Source organism: Lissotriton vulgaris, chromosome 3_1 (assembly GCF_964263255.1).
Source record: "Lissotriton vulgaris chromosome 3_1, aLisVul1.2, whole genome shotgun sequence".
In the NCBI taxonomy this organism is placed as follows: Eukaryota; Metazoa; Chordata; class Amphibia; order Caudata; family Salamandridae; genus Lissotriton; species Lissotriton vulgaris.
Window position 1 is genome coordinate 850,509,115 of NC_141689.1, and position 23,752 is coordinate 850,532,866.

At 42.3% G+C, this 23,752-nt stretch overlaps 1 long non-coding RNA gene across 1 annotated transcript in view; it reads left to right on the forward strand.

The window, feature by feature from the left end:
* LOC147727112 (uncharacterized) overlaps positions 1 to 23,752 on the forward strand; it is a 262,087-nt gene that overhangs the window by 114,509 nt on the left and 123,826 nt on the right. The window lies entirely within an intron of this gene.

A 23,752-nucleotide genomic window follows, 5' to 3' on the forward strand; every position in this document is an offset into this window, starting at 1 on the left:
AAAAATGGCGGGGTACTCGTGCAGTACTTGTACGCGGTGGAAAAGGTGAAAAAAAAGTAGAAGTCAGTTTTATTCATTAGGTCCCGGGGGGGGCAAATTACGGGGGCAAATTTTCTGCATAATGGGGGCTTGGAAGGTGCCCCGAGAGTTGGGGAACGGCACTCCTCTGGTTTTATTTTGAAGTATGCAGAGGGGGGTTACGGTCCTACTCCCCACAGTCTCGGTGAGCGGCACCCCTCGGGTATTTAAAAAAAATATATATGTTTTGAGCTCTCTCTCTCTCTCTCTCTCCCCGTACGCGTCTCGGGGAACGCCACATTTCTGGGGCAGTTAAATGTAAAATTACCTTCCAGCTCCGGGTACCTGCATTGTCTGGAGATTTTTTATTAATGTTGGGAGGGTGGGCTTGATATTACGTCCTTGTAAATTATCATAGAATCCTATGTTCTGGTGTTAACATGGGCTTCTATGGGAAGTAACAAGGCCGTGTTATGAAGCTCACTATCGCCGTTTTATCGGCAGTTTCCTGCTAATAAAACGACGATAATTTTAACACCGGTCCTTGATAATATGCACCTATGTTTACTGGTCAAAAAAAAGAGCAATGGGCCATATTATCAACAAAAGGCGATACATTATCATCGCTTTTATTGGCAGGAAACTGCTGATAAAGCAGCGATAATGGGCTTGATAATATGCCCTTGTGAATAACCATAGCAGCCCAGGTTAACATCAGAACTTGGGCTGCTATGGGAATTTACAAGGGCCTATGGTTTTTTATTAATTTTGGGAGGGTGGGCTTGATAATACGTCCTTGTTAATTGCCACAAAAGCCTATGTTCTGGTGTTAACATGGGCTTCTATGGGAAATAACAAGGCCGTATTATCATGGTCATTATCGCCGTTTTATTGGCAGTTTCTTGCCAATAAAACGGCGATAATTGTAACAACGGTCTTTGATAATATGCACCTAAGTTTACTGGTCAAAAAAAGAGCAATGAGCCATATTGTCAACAAAAGGCGATACATTATCGTCGCTTTTATCGGCAGGAAACTGCAGATAAAGCGGAGATAATGGGCTTGATAATATGCCCTTGTGAATAACCATAGGAGCCCAGGTTAACACCAGAACCTGAGCTGCTATGGGAAGTTACAAGTGCCTATTATCAAGCACATTATCGCTGCTTTATTGGCAGTTTCCTGTTGATAAAAGCGGCGATAATGTATCGCCTCTTGTTGATAATATGCTCCTTCATTTCTATGATAATATGAAAAGCTTTCCTTTTTTTTTGGTGTAGCAGTTGTACTCTCTTCGCATGCTCAGCGTCGTTTCGAAGCCCATGTTTTCTTTTTCTTCAAGTTCAACAAGCAAACCTTTCTTTATATCAGTTAGTAAATCTGTCGCTTTCTTTTCCCGGTTTGTGTGTGTCATTCTCTGCTGTACTTTTGTACAGTATTAATAGTCATATTTTTTATATATTTATTTGAAAGGTAGTGCTGAGGCGCCAAACGTTGATTACGTACTCCGTCCATCTCCATTTTAGTATTTTCTCACCGTTGTTCTTATAATATATGTTAGTTAGAACTCAGTAGTTTTCAATCCTAGTCTTGAATATCTTACTGTAGTATTTCAACATTATTTTTATTGTGGGCCGTCATACCCCTCCCCCACAAAATAAAAGAAGTATGTAGTTTTTTTTAATTAACTTTCATTAAACAATAAATATAAACGAAACTCAATTATAACTATATTAGAACTGGAAAAATAAATTAAACAATGTTATAAACAAATTGTGAAATGGTTTCCAAAAGGAGTCCGAATGGTAATCTGCAAAAGAAAAAATAAAATTAGAGTTTAGAATTATGTAGATGTGAGTAAATGAGCTGAAGCACTACGGGCATATTATCAAGAACTGCGATAAAATTATCGCAGTTTCAGTGGCAGGAAACTGCAGCTAAAGCAGCAATAATGGGCTTGATAATATACTGTTGTGAAATCCCATAGCAGTCCAGGTTCTGGTGTTAACCTGGGCAACTATGGGAATTCATAAGGGCATATTATCAAGCCCATTATCGCCACTTTAGCGGCAGTTTCCTGCCGCTGAAACGGCGATAATGTTATCACCGTTCTTGATACTATGCCCCTACACGTTTTGGTAATTCTACGGTTTTACGTGTGCAGTGTGACTCGTACATTCCAGTTCTGTTATAGTGGTGTCTATATGGAAGTGCCTACTGCGTTACTGACGCCCGTTATGGCGACTTATTTCTAAAGCATTCCTATTAAGGCTTTGTAGATCTAGGGCTCTGTGCTTACCGTTGTATAAACCTTGAGGGTAAACATTTCAGGCAGTTAGTGTCACAACTTATTCTGAACAACTCTTCTACACGTCCAAGACAGCAGTGTCTTAAGTTTAAGAGAGAGAGAGAAATGATGTCACAGAGAGTGAGAGGGAGAAAGAGAGAGAAAACAACATTAAAACTGTGGATTTGTAGATCTAGGCCTCTGAGCTTACCGTTGTATAAACCTTGCGGCCAAACACATAAGGAAGTAGACTTCAGAACTTCACTTCAACAATTCTTCTACATGTCCAAGCAAACAGCAGTGTCTAAGTTTAAGAGAGAAAGGAAATGATGTCACAGAGAGTGGGAGAGAGAGAAAAAATTAAAACTGTGTCGCAGAGTCTGGAGTTGAGATTTTTTTCTTGAAAAGTCAGACGTAGATTTACTAGCTCCTTGCATCACTTTACCCATGTTAAAAGTGACTCGAAAGTGGCGTGTAAGGTTGTGGATCTGTTTGTCAGACTGTTGTAAGCTATCTGTTGTCACTGCTCGGAGGTAATTATAGATTTTGCAGAGAAGCTGCTGTACACTACGCACTCTAGGCCATAATATGAAGCCAGGGCAACAAAATTATTGCCACTTTATCGGCAGGAAAGTGTCGCTAAAGTGGCGATAATGGGTTTGATAATATGCTCCATGGAATTCCAATCGAAGCTCATGTTAGATGTCCTTCACATCTAACATGAGCTTTGATTGGAATTCAATAGAGCATATTATCAAACCTATTATGGCCACTTTAGCGGCAGTTTGCTGCCGATTAAGTAGCAATAGTTTTGTTGCCAAGGTTTGATAATATGGCCCTCTCTCCTTTCATAAATAAAAGTTACACTACAGTTTTACGAGTGCAGTGTACCTGGTACATTTTACTTGTTATAGTGCTGCATTCAAGTGGTGTCTATATGGAAGTGTATACTGCGTTACTAAAGCCTGTTATGCCGAATTATTTCTAATGCATTCCTATGAAGGATTTGTAGATCTAGGCCTCTGTGCTTACTGTTGTTTAAACCTTGTGGCCAAACACTTCAGCCAGTTGGATTGACAACTTCATTTCAACAATTCTTTTACACGTCCAAGCAGACAGCAGTGTCTAAGTTTAAGAGAGAAAGAGAATTGATGTCACAGAGAGTAAGAGAGAGAAATAGAGAGAAAACAACATTAAAACTGTGGATTTGTAGATCTAGGCCTCTGTGCTTACCATTGTATAAACCTTGCGGCCAAATTCATATGGAAGTAGACTTCACAACTTCACTTCAACAATTCTTCTACACGTCCAAGCAGATAGCAGTGTCTAAGTTTAAGAGAGAAAGAGAAATGATGTCACAGAGAGTGAGAGAGAGAGAAAAAATTAAAACTGTGTCGCAGAGTCCGGAGTTGAGATTTTTTCTTGAAAAGTCAGACGTAGATTTACTAGCTCCTTGCATCACTTTAATCATGTTAAAAGTGACTCAAAAGTGCCGTAATAAGGTTGTGGATCTGTATGTCAGACTGTTGTAAGGTATCTGTTGTCACTGCTCGGAGGTAATTATAGATTTTAGAGAGAAGATGCTGTACACTACACACTCTGGGCCATAATATCAAGCCTGGGTGACAAAATTATCACCACTTTATAATTTTTTCGCCCAGGCTTGATAATATGGCCCTCTCTTGTTTCACAAATAAAGCTAACACTACAGTTTTACGAGTGCAGTGCACCTGGCATATTTCAGTTGTTATAGTGCCACGTTCAAGTGATGTCTATATGGAAGTGCCTATTGCGTTACTGACGCCCGTTATGGCGACTTATTTATATTGCTTTGCTATGAAGGCTTTGTATATCTAGGCTGCTGTGCTTACCTTGTATAAAGAGTGTGGCCACCGGAGTTAACCATTTGACTTGAACTCTGCTCCTATTCGTCAAAGTATATTCAATAAGTTGCAGAGAATTCCATTGCTGTTGCTCGACAGGCCGTGGTCGCTTCTGAATGATATTTGGTGAAGGAAACAAAAGGACAATTTGATTAGTCATCTTAAACTGAGTTGCGTAACTACTATCAAAAGGGAATTTTAATGTGGGTTCTTAATATTCCTTAGTTAAGACTGTTGCAGCTCCAGCAAACAAAGGAAGATCAATAAGTTAATAGAGGCCAGGGACGGCCTCATGACGCAGAAAAAAAAATACTATAATTGACGCACAATTAATAATAATAGAGGCCTAAGCACATGGCGTAGTACAGAAAAACGACACAGAAATTTATGCACGCACAATTTTTAAGATTAGAGGTGTATAGGACCTCGTGACTTACAAAGAAATATTTCAATTATGGAAGTACAATTTAAAACCATTGTGGGGTAGGAAATCCATATGAAGGATAAAAAATAGCATTATGCATATACTATTTACAGTGGAGGCTGAAGTTGTGACGTCTTCTCTTACCTTTGCTTCTGTCGTCTTTTGTCGTGTCTTGAAAAGCTGCAGTTTCGCCGAATCTGGGGTGTTTTCGACAGTCTGTCTGTCACCGCAACAGAGGCAGGCAAAAGAGAGCATGCTCACGTCAGTGCCCGCATTATATGGGAACCGCGCGGGCTGACCAATCCAAGCTCAGGGCAGTCATTGGTAGCGTTTTTTCGCGGTCTGCAAGAATGATGGCCCTGGGAGACATGCCATTGGGTAATATATTCGTTTCCAGGCTAAATGATAGCAAGCATGCTAGGTGGTGGCATGTGGGTAGTGTGGGCGGGCGTGCACCACGCATGTGCAAGTATGAGTGTGTGCACTAACAATTAACAACAGAGAGAGATGGGGGCGGTGTTATAATGTACGCAGAGGCAGTCCCAGAATCAGATCTGCAATGAGTCAGCACTTCTAATCATTCTCCTTAGCGTGGCCTGAGCTCTGATTTGTCACTGAGAGGGTGATCGCACCATAGTTTGTACAGCTTATCATACTCAGCGTGTACCCGCGCATACGGTACGGATATGCTTTGACATTACGCGCCGCATTAAAGCTTCGGTGTGACGTCATGTACGGCGTTCTGTAAGTGAAAGGCGGCAATGTTTCTACTTGGTTTAAAATATTTATGTATTTAATGTACATACTAAGGGCAGACATTTGGGATAACTATGAATTTTTTTAATAATTGTAATAATCATATATTACTTTTAAAAAGAATGACACAAATCGCGGTAGAACTACTATACTCGTATTGCAAGAGCTGCGCAAGCGCATCACAAGCGTACACAAAGCCATGTGACTTTAAAAGTAGAGATTTGATTGGTTCATAACTTTTCCTATGTCGACTGTTGAATGTTCCGTCCCATTATAATTATTCGACTTTCTATGAAGAAGCATTTGTTCTGAGAATCTTCTCAAATAGAAGGAAGATCACAATAATAAGAGCATTGGAGTCATCTTCCAACAGTTCTTCAGAGGGAGATTTCATTCCTGAAGAACGTCCAAAGAAGAGGAAAGAAGCTCTAATTTGGAAGTTTTTCACTTTTCCATAAGGTCAAAAAAAGGTTAATGCTTCAAAAGTAACCTGTAAAATTTGCGAAACAACTCTTTCAAGGGGTGATCCATGTAAAAAATATTCCTTTGACATAGCAAATATGGTGCGACACATGAAGAACTTGCACCCCAAGAACTTTGCTCGAGCTGCAAGACGGAGGTTGCACGAGAACCCACCTTCTACTGCACCAAGCACATCAACTGCGGCAGCAGCATTTTCAGCAAGCAGTCCACACCCACATATTGATTCTGCCTTTGCTAAAGTAAAAATTCTATGCATTTATTGCGATAAACTTTTGTGTTATGGGGAACAGTCTATAGACTTGAAGAAAAGCTGGATGCAGGATCATTGCTGTCCTCGACATTAGTTGTTCTTTTTTTCATTCTTTTGCTCCGCTTGGAATTTGTTGAGAAAACACAAAAAAAATACAAAACAAAAAAAACAGTTCTTTTTAGAACTACCTTTACTGGTCAAAGAAAGAACTATATTTATATGTTAGTGTGTAAAAGTTTGTCAGAATGAATGTGTAGTTCATAAATGAATGAATATGTTACTAGTGTATGGGGAATGTGAAAGTGCAGAACTATAAGGAACTGTTACAGCATAAATCTATAAGGTGTTTATCTATAGTATACTGTAGTATGTCCGAAGCACTTGAATGTATCATATGTACATAAATATGTTACAAGTCTATGTTTCAATTTGCGCTGCTGGTGAAAGTGCGTGTGTGAATTTGTATGTGTTAGGGGTGGATTTACAATCCCCTTGTGCCTCTTTTACACAGCTGTTGCGTCACTTTTGTGACACAGCGGTGGTGAAAAAGATGTGCCATGGTGTGTGCTATTAACAATGTGACGCATCTGGAGGGTGTATTACATTGTAAAGCGCTGCGCCAGAAGAGGCTTTCTTTTGCAGAAGGTGGTGCAGCAAGGCCTCCTAAAAGTGACTGAGTGAAATGTATAACATTTTATTCAGTGACTTTTGAGCTTATGCTGCGTCAAAACCTTGCACATGCTTGAAGCAGGTGTAAGGATTGATACAGCATTGTGAGCATAGGGCCCCAAGAGAATTGCTGGAGCTGTGTTATACTTGCAACCGACGTCAAGCAATAATTCATCCAAAAATTACTTAGCAATTTGGTTTTGTTATTATTTTATAATAAGAATATGAAATATAATCTAAAAAATAAAATAAATATAAATATGTATATTAAAAATATAAGAAATTAGTATAAAAAATAAAGACATAATAATTATTACATTTATAAATTATCATTTACAAAACCTTTGAAATTCACAGAAAAAAAAACCATAGGTTTCACACACATCATAGTTAGGAATTAGCATTTAAAAAAACATGCAAATTCTTTGAAAAAAATAGGTTTCACATGTTATAGTTAGCTGAACATTTCTCTCATACAAAACCTTTGAAATTCCTCCGTTATAGTTAGCTCAGCTAACTATAACTTGCGGGCCCGCAATGCACTGCTGATGACGTCACATATTACATCACTCATGACATGGTCAGTGACGTCACTCATGACATCACTGATGACATCTCAAATGACATCCCTGATGACATCACTGATGACATCATCCTTGTGGCACACCTCCTCTTACTGTAACATAACCTTTGATACACACGATCAAAAATAGAAACTACAATTTTCAAAAAAATTGAGATACCAATTCATACATGTACTGCCTCATCATATGTGCTCATACACCTATATATCCTGTTATACACCAACACTCATCTATAGAGTTACTCACACACATACTCACACATGCAAATAAACTATCAAATATCCATTTACTTGCATATACAGCTATACACCCACCACTACCCTAACTTCTACAGAATCGTAGACATACTTACTCTCTTAAACACTCACTTATAGAAACACATACTTATTTATACAGGAAGTCTTAGAATCTCTCGCTCTCAGATATACTCACTTTTATTCAAATATCCATTTACTTGCATATACAGCTATACACCCACCACTACCCTAACTTCTACAGAATCGTAGACATACTTACTCTCTTAAACAATCACTTATAGAAACACATACTTATTTATACAGGAAGTCTTAGAATCTCTCGCTCTCAGATATACTCACTTTTATACATCAATACTCACATATACTGGTTTAAAACATATGTAGTTACTCATAAAGATACTATTGAGACAGTCATTCACTCACTAACACACCCATACACACACTCATCCACCCATAAAGTCCTGCACACATGCTGTCTTCAAAAAACATACAAACAGTGAGTCAGTCATTCATGCATCTGTGCACTAAGTAATACTCTCCACCAACCCGGATAAATACTCATTTTGGTACTCAAAAAACAACTAATAACCCATATACACACTCATGTAGCTACTCACCAACCCATGCAGCCACTTATATACAAAGTGAGACACTGATACAGATATTTAAATATTTAAAGATTACTCGCTAGTACACCTATTCACTAAGATATACTTAATAGGTCAGTTAGGCAATCAATTTTTTTTAAAAACACATCCATTTAGACACTTATTTACCCATTTATTCTTCCATCGACCTTTAGATATACATATATAAAAAAAATATTTTTCAGAAAGACACACATTAACTGGATGATGTCATCAGTGATGTCATCAGGGATGTCATTTGGATGTCATCAGTGATGTCATGAGTGATGTCACTGACCATGTCATGAGTGATGTATGATGTGACGTCATCAGCAGTGCATTGAGGGCATGCAAGTTATAGTTAGCTGAGCTATCTATAACGGAGGAATTTCAAAGGTTTTGTATGAGAGAAATGTTCAGCTAACTATAACATGTGAATCCTAAGGTTTTTTCAATGAATATATATATATACTAGCAGCCCGTTCCGACGTTTTACGGGTATGAATTGCTGCCGGCCAGTAGTATATTGTTTTGTAGGATTTTGTTTTGATAGCATTTCTTATCTGTGACAGGCCTGTGAAGCGCTCCGATTCACAGTGCACTGCTGCTGCACTTAAAAGTGCACGTTTAGTAGTGTGTGTACTCGAGTTTCCCTACTTTATTTTTACTTGCAATATTATATAGCGCAAACTTGACAACATGGCATGAGCACAATTTACGTTAAAGAAGAACACATTCATTTGTGGTAGGCACGGGGAGACAAATCGATTTGCCTGGAATCACAGGATGTTGAGCTGATGCCAAGATTCGAACGTAGCTCCCCAGCTCTAAAGTTCACAATTCTAGAACTTGTGGCGGGAGGTGTGTCTAAAAGTGTATGTCGGTGCTGGCCATCAATGAGAGAGACCTGGCATTTTTCAAATGGGTGGTAAAAAATATGAACATGTTGCTGGAGATGTGGGCCGCCATGCCACCAATGTACTTACCAGGGGAGGGTAAACACCCATTATTCTGCAACTTTCTTTCCGCATACCATCACTCCGCATACTTTCATTACAAAAGTACCATGACTCCGCAATGCCATTATAACGCATGGCATTACATTTTATATGCTTTTACCACGCATACATTTACAACGAAATTCGTTGTAAATGCATGAATGGTAAAAGCATGTTTTTTAATGTTTGGATAAGGTAAGTATGGGTATGGGGTATATGTTTTGGGGTACTGAGGTATATGTTTAGGGGTGTTTGGGTATTTTTAAGGGTTCAGATATAGTTTTGGGTTATGGTGTACAGGGGTAGTTTTAGGGTTTAGGGATAGGTATGGGGTTTTGGGTACAGGGGAATTTTTAGGGTTCAGGGCTAGGTTTGGATTTTGGGGTATTGGGTTATTTTTAGGGTTCAGGGGTGGGTTTGGGTTTTGGGGTACAGGGGTATTTTAAGGGTTCAGGGCTAGGTTTGGGTTTTGGGGTACTTTTAGGGTTCAGGGCTAGGTTTGGGTTTTGGGGTACAGGGGTATTTTAGGGTTCAGGGGTAGGTTTGGGTTTTGGGGTACAAGGTCATTTTTAGGGTTCAGGGCTGGGTTAGGCTTTTGGAGTACAGGGGTATTTTTAGGGTTCAGGGGTAGGTTTGGGTTTTGGGGTACAGGGGTATTTTAAGGGTTCAGGACTAGGTTTGGGTCTTGGGGTACAGGGGTATTTTAGGGTTCAGGGGTAGGTTTGGGTTTTGGGATACAGTGGTATTTATAGGGTTCAGGGCTAGGTTTGGGTTTTGGGGTGCAGGGGTATTTTTAGGGTTTAGGGATAGGTTTTGGTTTTGTGGTACAGGGTATATTTATAGGGTTAAGATGGGTTAGTGTTTAAGGGTGTTGGGGTATTTTAAGGAGTAAGGGTGGGTTATGATTATGGGGTGCAGAGGTATTTAAAGTGAGCAGGGTGGGATTAGCACACGATATAAGACATGGCATGAAGGGCGCTACGTACCACACGCCCCCAGCGTTTGTCACGCCCCAACACACGCCCAAAGCACATCGCAGACATGCCCACAAGGGATTACTTTGCTGGCACAGTTCTTTTACCTTTTAAATGTATATAGTGGGCGTCTGCATAGCCTATGTCCTTCTGCTGCAACTGCCCTTTCCAACGCTGTATTGGGTGTTGTGATTGGTCCTGTGGTTCCTGAGATTACCCGCCTCAAAGGTTTGGGCTCTCTCTTTATTATATTAGTATGGATATCATTTATTTAATTAGATTGCTTTTTGATTTGTCCATTTTTCGGTTTGTGGACACATGGGGGAAATAAAACCCCACTCACAAAGGCATCCAGTTAAGACAACCTTTTGCACCGGTTGGACAACTGCGGAACTCTGATCTTCACATTGTCAATTGTTTCCCACATTGTCAATTGTGATAATATGACAGATTTTCCATTACCTCCTTTTTGCAAAATAGCATGTTATATGACCAAATTTTACTACCTGATGACTCCCTCAGGGACTTTATCCATGGTAGAGAGAAAATAGGGCTTGAGGGATTCGAAAAAAAAAACAAGCAGACACCTTGACTAATGACGAGCTCATTATACGACTCAGTTTTGCGGACATAACTACATGATAAACTTCGATTCTTTCAAGAACATAATTTTTTTCCTTCACTACAAATAGATGTCTTCTGTCAAACCTCTGTCTTATCATCAGAAGAAATAACTCCTTCAGTTTGCCCTATACTGGCGTTTGGGGTGCTATTAGCACCACTCTAAACAAGATGTCAAATACCCTAATTAATCAATCTTTATTATTTTTGGAAACAATGTCTCTACAAAAAAGTACAAATCCGGATCTTAAGTTGATACAGCAGAAATCTCAAATTATGGCAAGCATTGTAATAACATAAAAAAATATGAGTCTAGTTTTTCAAATCTATCTCGGATAGAGTGTATAATTAGTTTATTTCAATTGAGCCTAGGAAAATTACTAATCAACAAGCAGATTTCAATATATCTGCACCTTTCCACCCTGGCATTTTAAACATGATGCTCATAACAACTACAAATGATTCAAATGATTTTACACATCCATGTGCTTTAAATTCTACTCAAACTGACTCTGAAGGAGTTCAGGTGCTCAACTTTTCTCAAACTGAACTGCAAAATCTCTGAAAGAAACAACTGACAAGGGTATACTTACAACCTACCCCGGAATACAATAACAATTTCAGCAGAAGAGTTTAAGCCCTAAATCAGCTAAATGCGACCAAAGAAGCTGCAGAAATTGTGATAATTGGAAAAAACAATGAACAAGACAAAGTAACAATTTCAAGATTCAGCGACAAATAATATTGCCCCTGGAAAACAGAAACTGTACTGTATATTCCCTCAGGCAGATCCAAATACCCTGAAACAAGGGGTCCATATACAAAGTAAGTCTATTTCAAATATTTTTGACAGTCTTGTTGAGGGTGCTGTAGAAGACCAAAATATTATTGTGAATGACTAAGCCTTAAACACAGCTATACATACCAAGACTTCTGCATCAAAATCCTTTTACAGTGACATTGTTGCAAAAGGCTTACAAAATCATCAGATACAGCTAGTTCGTGTATATTAAAAAGCAATAATGAAGGCACAATCACAGATAAATCCAACATTACAAAAATGATAGCAGAAAGTTTAGTGCATTCAGTAAGATCGTTAAATACTTGATACTGTAATCATTCACCCCATTAACTCATAGCGGTGTGCATTTATTAATGGAGTTTAAGGAGCTTGATCAAAAAAACACTTCTAACCAATCAAACACAGATATGCACAAGACATCAAATGCAGATCCAGTCACATTGTATATCCAATCGTCACTGCCAAGAAAAGGAGATATCTGTAAGACCACATCACCAGTAAGCATGGGCGAATTTTGCGAATCTCGCGTTCGCGAATTTTGCGGATTTGCGAACTCGCAATCTGCAAAATCCGCGAATTCTTGCGAATTTGCGGATTTTTTTTTTTGTGTTCGCAAGGATTTCTGCCAGTTCGCGAGGGTTTCGTACCAGTTCGCAATTGCAAACTTACATTTCGGCACGCAACGGTCGCGATTATGTTGTTTCTACGTCTGGTTCATCATCACAGGTTCCCAGCACCCTCTGTTTCACCACTGCAACCCTCTGTTACATCAATGCCACCCTCTGGTTCATCATTACTGTAGATTATGGGGGGGAAAAGCAAGCACACCAGCCCTGCTTCAACTGACATGAATTAATTTGGGGTTAGTTTATTAATGTGTCACTGTTTTAAAATTCCAGTCTGGCACCTGCTTCCTTATCTGAAATGTTGCTTTCTGTTGCAGTGCATTTTTTTCCCCAGGACCTTTGTGGCCTACTTGTAGCTATTCTATGAGCCTGCTGTGAGGGTCAGAGCAGGGTCATATAATTGTTGCAACTAGCAACTGAATTCTGGAGGGGCCCCAGTCAGGAAGCACTACAGGGAATTGTTACTAATGATGAGTTTGAACTCTTGCCCCTGCCGAGTGCTTTCAGTTTTGAAAAACTCGTTTTTCTGCAATTTCGCTGGATTCACGGGGCGCGAACACGCGCGAAATCGGATTCGGAAGCCGCAAATTCGTGCGAATATGCAATTTTTTTTTTTGCGGCGTGTTAGTTGGCAAGGTTTTGTGCGTTTTTGCGAGCCGCTCGTAGCGCAAGGCACGAAGTTACCCTCGCGGTCGTTCAAGGGCGCGGCCATCTTGTTTGCCTGATGTATTTCCGTTTCCGGGCGCGAAGTGTAATCTCGCAAAGTCTGCGGCTTGCCAGTACAGTTTCGCGCATGTTCGCAAGGAAAATCTTGCGCGAACTTACCCGCGCGGTCGTGAACGGGCGCGGCCATCTTGTTTCTCATTCATTGCTTTGGTTCTGGGCATGGTCTTTGTATCCTCTGTCAATCTCTGCCATCCTTTGCTTGTTTGAAGTTTTTTTTGATCTATTTTACTTATTATCTATCCCTCTATTTTTCTAGCCCTATATTTTTGTGTTTACTGCTACTTTTGGTTAATTTTAAAATACTTTTTTAAACTCTTTTCTTTTCTTCTCTTCCCTATTCTATTTTCTTTATTCCTTTCCGCCCAGACCATGGTGAAGGGAGCCGGGAAGCATCCCGAGAAGGGGAAGGGTCCCGCACCCCGTGTCCGGCTCCCGTGCGGGCGTTTGAGGGGGGAGGAGGTCGTACCCAGGGAGATCTTTACCCCGGAGGAGGTGGGCCAACTCATTTTTTATGTTCAGCGCCGCCTCCCCAGGACCATCATGGGAGGCGGCAAGATCAGTGCCGGGTACGGGGTCCGGGAGCGCCGGAAGCGGTGGGAGAAAGTGTGCCAGGCCATTTACCACCACTTTCGGGTCTGGCGCACCTACAACCAGGCCACCCACCGCTGGACGGATGTCCTGACCCGTGAGCGAGATCTGCTCGACCTCCTTGGCCTTGAGATCCCCGGGCTTGGTGAGTAGTAGTAGCTATTTCTTTACTACTATGTTTTCTCCTGCTGTGTTATTCTATTGCAAATTTTTGTTTTTTACCAAGAGCAATAATGCTGCTCATTACATTGTAGGTAAATTATATTTCAAAATCTTCTGTGCATTTCAGGTACACTGATCTCCTTCTTCTCAGTAGTGTTGCTACTATGCTTATTTGTTTTAGATTGTGTGTTCATTTCATTGGCCTGTGAAATTATGTATGAGTGTAGTTTAAAGAACTGCGTAATGCTACACACTAAGGTTCTGATTTTTCATTACCGGCGCATCCCTGCAAAGTAGCAGGGATGCGCCAGTAATTGTGCGTCATGCCACCATCACCCATGGTGCGCCGTATTTACAATGCGGCGCACCATGGGCCCAAAACGTCACCAAAGCGTTACGCATCTGTGCCGTAAAGGCGGCGCATTGCTGGAGTTGCGTCGCAACGATGGTGCAGCTCCATCAATGCTCTGGGGTGCCCTATCTCCCCAATGCTGCGTCAAGCCGTACGTCTGCTTCAAGCAGGCGCAGGGTTTGAGTCACACATCATTGTCCTCAAAGTGACTGATTGAAATCTTGTAGATTTCCCTCAGCCACTTTTAGGATGCGTTCCTGCGCAGGAACGCCCTCCCTTGCGCCGGAACGCCCCCTATTGGCGCAGGGCTTTACAACGTGATGCATCTCCCATATGCGTCACGTTGTTATTATACGCCGCACCATTGCGCCTCTTTTGTGCTGTCGCTGCGTCACAAAAGTCACGCAACAATGGAGCAAAAGAGCCGCAAGGTGCTTCTAAATCAGCCCCTACAGACTCAAGTCCAGTCTTTCCTTTGTACACATGGCGATAAGAAGAAATAGTGGTGGTGGATTAATAGTTTGAGTATTTTAATGACTGGTTAATGTAGTTGGAAACTTTAGTGTTGTCGCTGATCTTCAATCACGATGGACTTTGGCTGTCACTTTGTGTGCTGCGGACTGCTGCCTGCCAATCCTAGGCAAACCTTTTTAGTACTTTGTTTAGTGAGTTACATAGGGTAGTTTCCAATTTGACGGCCCGCAAATCAAGCAATACTAAAGTAATAACGTAGTCGACCACATGAGATTGGTCAATAATATATCCCGTGGAGTCGTTCCCTATTTGCTATTTCGCAAAAATATTTTGTTAGTTCTTTTGAAATGTTTGATTTGGTTGAGAAATATCATCCATGTTTTCTGTTTTTCTTTCTTTCATGTTGTACATCAGCTTCCCCCAGGGGCAAGAGGAGGACACAGGAGGAGGAGGATGAGGGTGCTGTTGACGATGCAGGCCAGGACCGGGCAGGCGAGGGCTCCTTTGCTGGCCCCAGTAAGTTTTAATTTTAATATAGAGTACTTATTTTTTCCTAGCGTTCCTCATTCGATTTTTTCTAAATCGTCTTTGATCTTCTTGTAGACAGGGTCTAAATTCTTATCCTGCCTCGACTATGACTCCGTGTGGTATTACTAGATTATTCTTATTAGTCTGTCTGTGTAGCTAACTAAGATTGCACATTTGGCATTTCCATTGGACTCCCATTCTAGTCAGCAATAGCTCTATGCACTGAGTGCAGTCCTCTGGGATTGTCCATAATGTCTGTTCAAGTATACTAAATGTTTATGCTTTGACCATTGCCAACAATAAAAAGGTGAATGACCACCAAGAAAGAATAAGATACTACTTTACTTTTGGTTTGGATAGGAGGACAATCCATTCTACTACTGTTGCAGGGACAAATCTGCACAAACAGAACTATGGACACTAAATAATGCATTGCTTAGCTTATCAATTATAATAGGTGCTGTTAGACTTTCCACATACCTCAGTGATAACAGACTTTGTAGTTGAACCCCCAATCTCCTTACTGACTAGATAGTGTGGCAGAGTAATTTAGCTCCCAAAGTCACCGATGGCAGAGGCACGGACTCATGCTTGCAAAAATTCCAAAACCTTTAGCTCATCCACTCTAGTCTGGAGGACCAAAAACCACAGAGTCCATTTAAGTTTAAAAGCTTTATTAAAAGTAAACACATTTATTAAAATCAAGTTTGTCATAAAAGTGAACGTGTAACTGAAAATGGAAAAGTGCTTAGTGCTGACGATTAATTGGACACATTTCTTGTGGTCGAGCCGAGCTCTCACCTGGTTTGAACTTGATCCTGCTCGTGTTCTTAGAAGTCAAGCTTCTATCTGATAGGAGAAAAAGTGTTGCGTGTTAAAAAGTAAAAAGCAAACATTCATCAGTTGTGCCAAAAAGTGCAGCAAGACAACAGGCTTCCCTGGAAAAAGGGACATTTTTACTTTAGAGTACACAGTCATAAATTATTAAATTGTATACTGTTTTTTTCACATTTCTTTCTTCCTCCTAGACCAAATATTATATAGTAGTGAGTGGTGTATTCTAACATTATTAAATGTACTTTGTAGGTGGAACATCTGGAGACGGGGCCAGCGTGGAGGTGGTGGTGGCATTGGACGAGGAGGACAACTCTGGGGAGGAGGCGGTGCAAGTGCCGGACAAGGACATGCCTGTGAGGGTTCACACGGTGGTGGCGGGCAGAGGTAAGCTATACATTCCTTAGTCATTGAGATTGAAGACTGCAGAGTGTGATTTCTGCACGGTGTATTATAAATAAACCAGGTAGTAGCCTCCTCTAAATGTACTTCGACTTAGCTGTGAAGTTTTTGGCGAGAAGAATCCCAATCAGATCTGAGGTGAACTTGATGGATGGGATGAACGAAAAGCGAAAGAAGGGTGTAAGTAAGTGTGGAAGGACGAGAAATGTAATGATGACTGGCAAAGAAGAATGATATGTGTTTGCTTGGTCCCCGAGGTGGATGGGAAGGAAAGAATATGGTATGGTGCATGGCTGGGTGAATGATGAAGCAAGGATGGGTGGAAGGAGAACAGCCTGGGTGGGTGAGACAGAAACTGTATGTGTGCATATACTTTGAATGGATGGATGCCTGGATCATTCATGGTACTATCTGACTCTTAGATAGCATATGTGTATCTAGAGAGGGTGTAGACGGTCACTGGATGAACTAAGTGTTACTTTGAAGAGCATGTAACACCGCACCCGCACGTCCGTTCCAGTGTAGGAAAGGCAAGGAAAAGAAGTTGTAACGTTGTCCAAATACTACCATGAATAGTAGCAGTAGTTTGTATTGCAACTGCAAGCACAGCATATATCCGGTTATTACGGTGGACACTCCCTACCTCTCTTAATAATTTTAGTTTAGTAGTAGTATGTCATTCATGTGTGGGGGTATCACTGTTCACTCAATAATAAGCAAAGCACCTAAAGTCATCCCATATGTCATCAAATACATCCCATGTGAAGTGATAGATAATCAGATAATTTAGCTTCTTCATTTTCCTTTTCTAATACTCATTTGCACTGTAGGGTGAAAGCTAAATTATTTAAGCAGTAGCCCTTTTAACAGAGTATTCTCAGTGCCACCCGTAATAGAAAAGTAAGAGCTTCACCACCTGCATGTACTGGACCGGTACAGTAACGCAAGTCTGTCTCACTCACCATGGTGTGCGTCTGTTTTTCTCGGGTGCAAGTTCACTGCGCTGGCATTATGCCGGCTTGCATAAGATAAGGTTTATTTTCCTAAACAAGAGAGAAGAAGAAGAATAAGAGTGGTGTACTGTCATAGTCGACTGTAATGGAAATCCATAGTGCTCGTAGAATTTGTTCCTTAAACTCCCACTAATGTTAGAGCAAGGATGAAGAAGTTGGAGGTTACATAGATACTGTCTTCAATAGTTATGTACTGTGCTTTCAATTTGCTACTTGTACTGTGACAACTTTCTGCTCAATCATTTTGTGTTAATCTTAAGGAGCATTGGTTACTGACTATGTCTATCTTTTTTCATGTAGTTGCTCCTTCCAAATCCAAGACACCATCAAGGAGGAAGGAGCTGGCTCGAATGGCCCGGCAACGGAGGCTGGATGCCACTGTCGCTGAATATCGGCGGCTGGTGGCCCTGGAGGAGGAGGAGACGCAGTCTGGTACAACAACAACGTCCACTGGGACAGCTGCATCCTCCTCCGTGCGGGCTGCCAGCCAGCGCAGTGCTCCAGCGGTACGGAGCCGGGCTACCAAAGCCAAACGCCACCGCCGAGCAGCAAAGAAAGCAGCTGCCCCTCACAGGGTTTGCAAGGCACACCGGCGCCGCTTATCCCTCAGACTGTCCTACCTGGAGCAGGAGATCCATAACTATAAGAACTTGGTGGAGGGCCTCCGCTTCGAACTTGCCACCCTCCGCAAGGAGCATGATGCCCTGGCTGCTAAATCCAACAGCACCCTGCCATAGTGTCCCTTGCCCTTTTTTTAGAGACTTTTGGGGGGTGGGAAGTGGGAGTTGGGTTTTTTGGGGACTTTTGAAGGACAATCGTTGGGGTTAGGGAGGGTCTTGCAGGAGATTCTTTTGTTAGGGCTATAAAAATATACTTTTTGAAACTTTATCTGACCATACCTGTTTTTTACTGCTTTTGAGTCTGTTGGGTAGGGGTTTAACAGTAAGTTTGTTTTCCTGAATAGTCCTAGGACTTTAGTAGTACTACCGTCAATCCAATCTCTCGTCTCTCCTAATACTCCATTATACTACCTCCAACCAAACGCCTATCTTACCTGTAATTTCTGTTTGCAAGTAGGGCTAGGCCCAGGGCTGGCTCCACGGGAAACAGCGAATAAGGTTGGCAATCCTGGGCGGATAAAATTTCCTCATAGCGGTGGTACTAGTGGTGTGAGACAGTGGCAGTTGCTTGCCTATGAAAAAAAAGAAAATGAAATCTGGTTTGTCCTCCTGAGCAATACAACGGTACAATAGAGAATATAGCAGGTGACAGAAGTACACTAGAACAGTGCCACATTGTAGCCTAACAAATGGTAAAGTATAACTAATTCGGTTGAAGTTCTTTGACATTAGCCATGGGTCTTTGTTAAGCAGAGTAAGAATATATCCTCGGATTTCTTCACCAGCCTGTTGCTATCACCTTATCCTACCCAGCAAGTGTGCGGATTTATTGCTGTAATTTAGTCACACATCAATCAAAACCACACAGCCCGGGGGAAGAGGGTTAGGGTTTGAAAAATGGATGGGTACGGGGGTTTTTGGGAAAGGTTTTGGGAGACAAGAAAAAATAGCACAGCATGGACAAACAATTGTGAACATAAACAAATCTTTGGGTACAAACCTATCCATCAATCTTTGAAAGTGCATGCACTACTGCATGCATGTCAGTGAAAAGTAAGTAGTACTTTCGACAACTGTGGAAGAAAGAATGCGACAGTATAGGGCGTGTGTGGAATTATTGATAACTATATTCAACATAAGGTCTCTGTTGCCAGATACCTGAGAGCCTTGCTGGTCACTATAAATCCATTCACAACACTCAATGGGGTTGGTCTGGAAGGTATAGTAGATAGAAAAGGAGAAATTGCTCTTTTTCTAGGTGTCCCCTCACTCACCAGAGTTGCCCCTTGGTGACATGCTTCATCATTGGGGCCATCCCAGTCCTCTACAGGCTGGGGCGTGCTGCGACTTGCGAATTACGTAGGAGCACTTACAAATGACTATGTGTGGTGCAGATGTGATAGTGGAGTGGACTAAGTGATGTGTTAAGGGATCAATTTAGAAGCAGAGAGAGATCCAAGAAATGCAGTCACAGTCAGAGAAAAAGACAAAGGATACTGTATCTGTATGTTGTTGTAGTTGTCCTGTTGAATTTGGTAAGTAAGTTGCCTGCAGAAAAAAATCCTCTTATTAGAGGCACTCCTCCATTGCAGCTGACGCTTCGTCCATCAATGTTGGTGACCAGAAGACACCCTGTCCACTGCCTGCCTGATGCTGAATTGTGGCTCGCTAATGTGAAGCCTGACTCCATCCTTTTTTCCCCATTGCACAGACTGAAACCCGGCCTGTAATTATTCAACGAAAAACAGGAAGTGATATAATATTACAACACCACGGATAAATAAATATAAGGTATGTAGGCTGTGGAGTGCAAAAAGTCACACTTTGATTTTCCTAGTAGACAGTACAATATTTTTGAAAGTGCGTACTCTGTCTGAGTCACCTTTTGAAGGATAAATAAGTATGGGCAAATTAATGTAGCGGATCTTTCCCCTCAAGCTAGGTGTCCTGTAAACTGTGTTGTAGAACAAAATTAGATCTTCCCAGCAGTGCTCCCACCCAGACCCTTACTAAAGCCAGTCGCAAAAATGTAGAAGACCCCCAATCAAATCTCAAAAAACGAGGCCTAGCAGAAAACTGGTGACAAAACGTACTTTGAAAGTAAAAGTAGGCCCAAGTACCCCCTTACCCACCGTGGATTGCATTCAAACCACTTGCAAGCAACCAAGCAAAAGTATCCATAGCCAGCATCGCTCCAAGACTCGAAAACCCCCCCACCCAAACACATGCAATAGAAATACTGCTAACCCTAACAAACCCTAAGTTAAGAATAGTGGCAAAGGCTTTCTTCAACTATGCCAAATCCCCCCTTTCCCACCATGGATTTTCCTCAAATGACTTGCAACCAAAATTACACATTCTCACGAGTGCTCTAAGACCCCAGAACTCAGTTGCAAAAATCTAGAACACCCCGAAACACATGCAATCCTGCTGCTAGGGCTAACCCTAATAAACCCTAAGTTACAAAAAGTGCCGAAAGGCTTTTCCGCGAGGATTTTGTCCCAACCACTTCTACCCGGTATTAGACCTTCCCAGGAATGCCCCAAGACCCGCCAACCCACCCGCCAAGAAGCATAACACCCCCAAACAGGCCAAAAGCAACATCTCATACTTGCAATATTTCTCGGCCTTCGGTCCAAACGCGCTGCGTAGCTAGGCCATAGGTCCGGTTTGCCACCACGGATTTCCTGAAAAGCAAATGCAATCAAGATTAGAGTATCCCAATAGTGCTCCCAGACCCCGAAACTCACCCACAAACACCAGGAAGCCCCCCAAACAGGCCCCCGAAAACGCTATATTGAGCAAAATGTCAGAAATAGCAAAAAAAAATCGGCGTGGATTTTGTCCCAACCACTTCTACCCGGTATTAGACCTTCCCAGGAATGCCCCAAGACCCGCCAACCCACCCGCCAAAAAGCATAACACCCCCAAACAGGGCAAAAGCAACATCTCCTACTTACAATATTTCTCGGCCTTCGGTCCAAACGCGCTGCGTAGCTAGGCCATAGGTCCGGTTTGCCACCACGGATTTCCTGAAAAGCAAATGCAATCAAGATTAGAGTGTCCCAGCAATGCTCCCAGACCCCGAAACTCACCCACAAACACCAGGAAGCCCCCCAAACAGGCCCCCGAAAACGCTACATTGAGCAAAATGTCAGAAATAGCAAAAAAAAAATCGCCGTGGATTTTGTCCAAACCACTTTTATCCGGTATTAGAGCTTCCCAGCAATGGCCCCAGAGCCGTCAACCCAGGAGAAAACGAGTAGAAGACCCCCAAACAGCCAAAGAGCAAAAGTACAAAAATGGTGACTTAGTCATTTTTTTCCAAATTTCCCAAATCACTCCGCGCGCGCTCTGCAGCTAGGCCCTAACTCCCCTCTGCCACCATGGATTTGCTTCAAACCTCTTGCAAAGTAAAGTATATATAGCCAGCAGTGCGCCCAGACCCCGAAACCCACCCACAAACACCAGGAAGCCCCCCAAACAGGCCCCTGAAAACGCTACATTGAGCAAAATGTCAGAAATAGCAAAAAAAAAATCGGCCTGGATTTTGTCCCAACCACTTCTACCCGGTATTAGACCTTCCCAGGAATGCCCCAAGACCCGCCAACCCACCCGCCAAGAAGCATAACACCCCCAAACAGGCCAAAAGCAACATCTCCTACTTACAATATTTCTCGGCCTTCAGTCCAAACGCGCTGCGTAGCTAGGCCATAGGTCCGGTTTGCCACCACGGATTTCCTGAAAAGCAAATGCAATCAAGATTAGAGTGTCCCAGCAGTGCTCCCAGACCCCGAAACTCACCCACAAACACCAGTAATCCCCCCTAACAGGCCCCCGAAAACGCTACATTGAGCAAAATGTCAGAAATAGCAACAACAAAAAATCGGCGTGGATTTTGTCCCAACCACTTCCACCCGGTATTAGACCTTCCCAGGAACGCCCCAAGACCCGCCAACCCACCCGCCAAAAAGCATAACACCCCCAAACAGGCCAAAACCAACATCTCCTACTTACAATATTTCTCGGCCTTCGGTCCAAACGCGCTGCGTAGCTAGGCCATAAGTCGGGGTTGCCACCACGGATTTCCTGAAAAGCAAATGCAATCAAGATTAGAGAGTGTCCCAGCAGTGCTGACAGACCCCAAAACCCACCCACAAACAGACGGAACCCCCCCTAAGAGCACCTCAAAGGCAAGCAAGTGAGCAAAAACACAAAAAAATGTGTGCCTCGGATTTGGTCCAAACCACTTTTATCCGGTATTAGAGCTTCCCAACAATGGTCCCAGAGCCGTCAACTCACCTGCAAAGAGGTAGAACAACACCCCCACAAGTGCTGAGTCTTTCTTCATTGGGCGTAAACCAGCCCTCTGCTTTGATGGAAATAGGAGTCTTGAGGAGGAGGATAGAGGAGCATGTTCTTCTGAACTTGTGAACCTGAGGAATGCAGACTGCGGCACCTTCAAATCAATTAGCAAACCAGTGAAGACAGTTCTGCTGATGGGCTTGTTTTTGTGATTATCTGATTAAAGTTTGAAATATATTAACTGTGCACAACAAAGAAAGACAGACACACAGGAATAAAAGTGAATAAGGACGAAAAAGAAAGTTATTGATTCGTTGTCTCATTTTCAGGGCTCGGTATCACGGTCCAGGAATAAGAATAAGGCTTCGTCATCATACTCTGCGAATTCAGGCAGGGTGAGCTCAGTGTCACCTGACAGAGTAGAAATTCCCTCATCTATGTTGCTGGCCACCTCGTCTTCATCTGGCGCGCTTTCTCGTACTCTGAAATCTGGTGGTATGAGGTGCTGATTCATCTTGATCATTGTTAACCTCTCCACATTTTTGGGCAAGAGGCGGCTCCGTTTGGAAGTTACAATGCCACCAGTAGCACTGAAAACACGTTCAGAAGACACGCTTGCGAGTGGGCAAGACAAGTAGTTTAAAGCCAGGTTGGTGAGCTCTGGCCACAATTCTTTTTTCCCATGCCAATATGCCAATGGGTCAGCATTAACATAGACCTCTGTTGAGTCATTCAGATAGTCCTTCACCATCGACTCAAGGTCCTCATCCAAGGTTCCTCCACTTTGCTTAGCTGTTGCTGTGCCTCTGCCCTTTTGAGAACCATACCCAAGCCGAGCTAGCCAATCCTCTTCAGCCTCCAATGTTTCTGTTGTGTCTGGTGCAGATGATTCGGTTGCCGGTTTCTTTAACGGCTGAGAGGTCACTTGTGCCACAGCCACAGGTGCAGAAGTGGATTGTTTTGACTGGGGATGGCCTGCTGATGTACTGCCATTTCCTTCAATTTTCTGCCGTTCTCTTTCAAACCTCTTGGCTGACAAGGCTAGCCAACGTTTGTACTTTGGAACATGTTCATCATCAAAAGGAAAGAATGCTTGGCCTGCCAGCGCCTTTTTGTAGCGTGGATCCAGAATAGTAGCACAAATGTAATGCTCTTCTGAGTGGATCATTTTAAGACGTTCATCACCTTGTAGGAGCTCTAATAATTTCTCAGCCAGAACAAAAGAGTCTTGGTTTTTTACATCTTTTTCAAACACAGAACACACCTCCTTCAGTTGGTGCTCCAGCATGTACAACAATGGGATAGCTTTTCCCAAATTACAGTCCTCCTTGCTGACTGCACGCCTGAAGAACTCAAAAGGACGAAGCATGCGTGTCAGGCTTTGAACTATGTTCCATTGCGCCGCACCCATCCTCAGGTCCTCCTGAGCTGTACCCTCTGTAAAGAAATATTGATTGAGTACCGTATACTGCTCATACAGACGCTCAAGC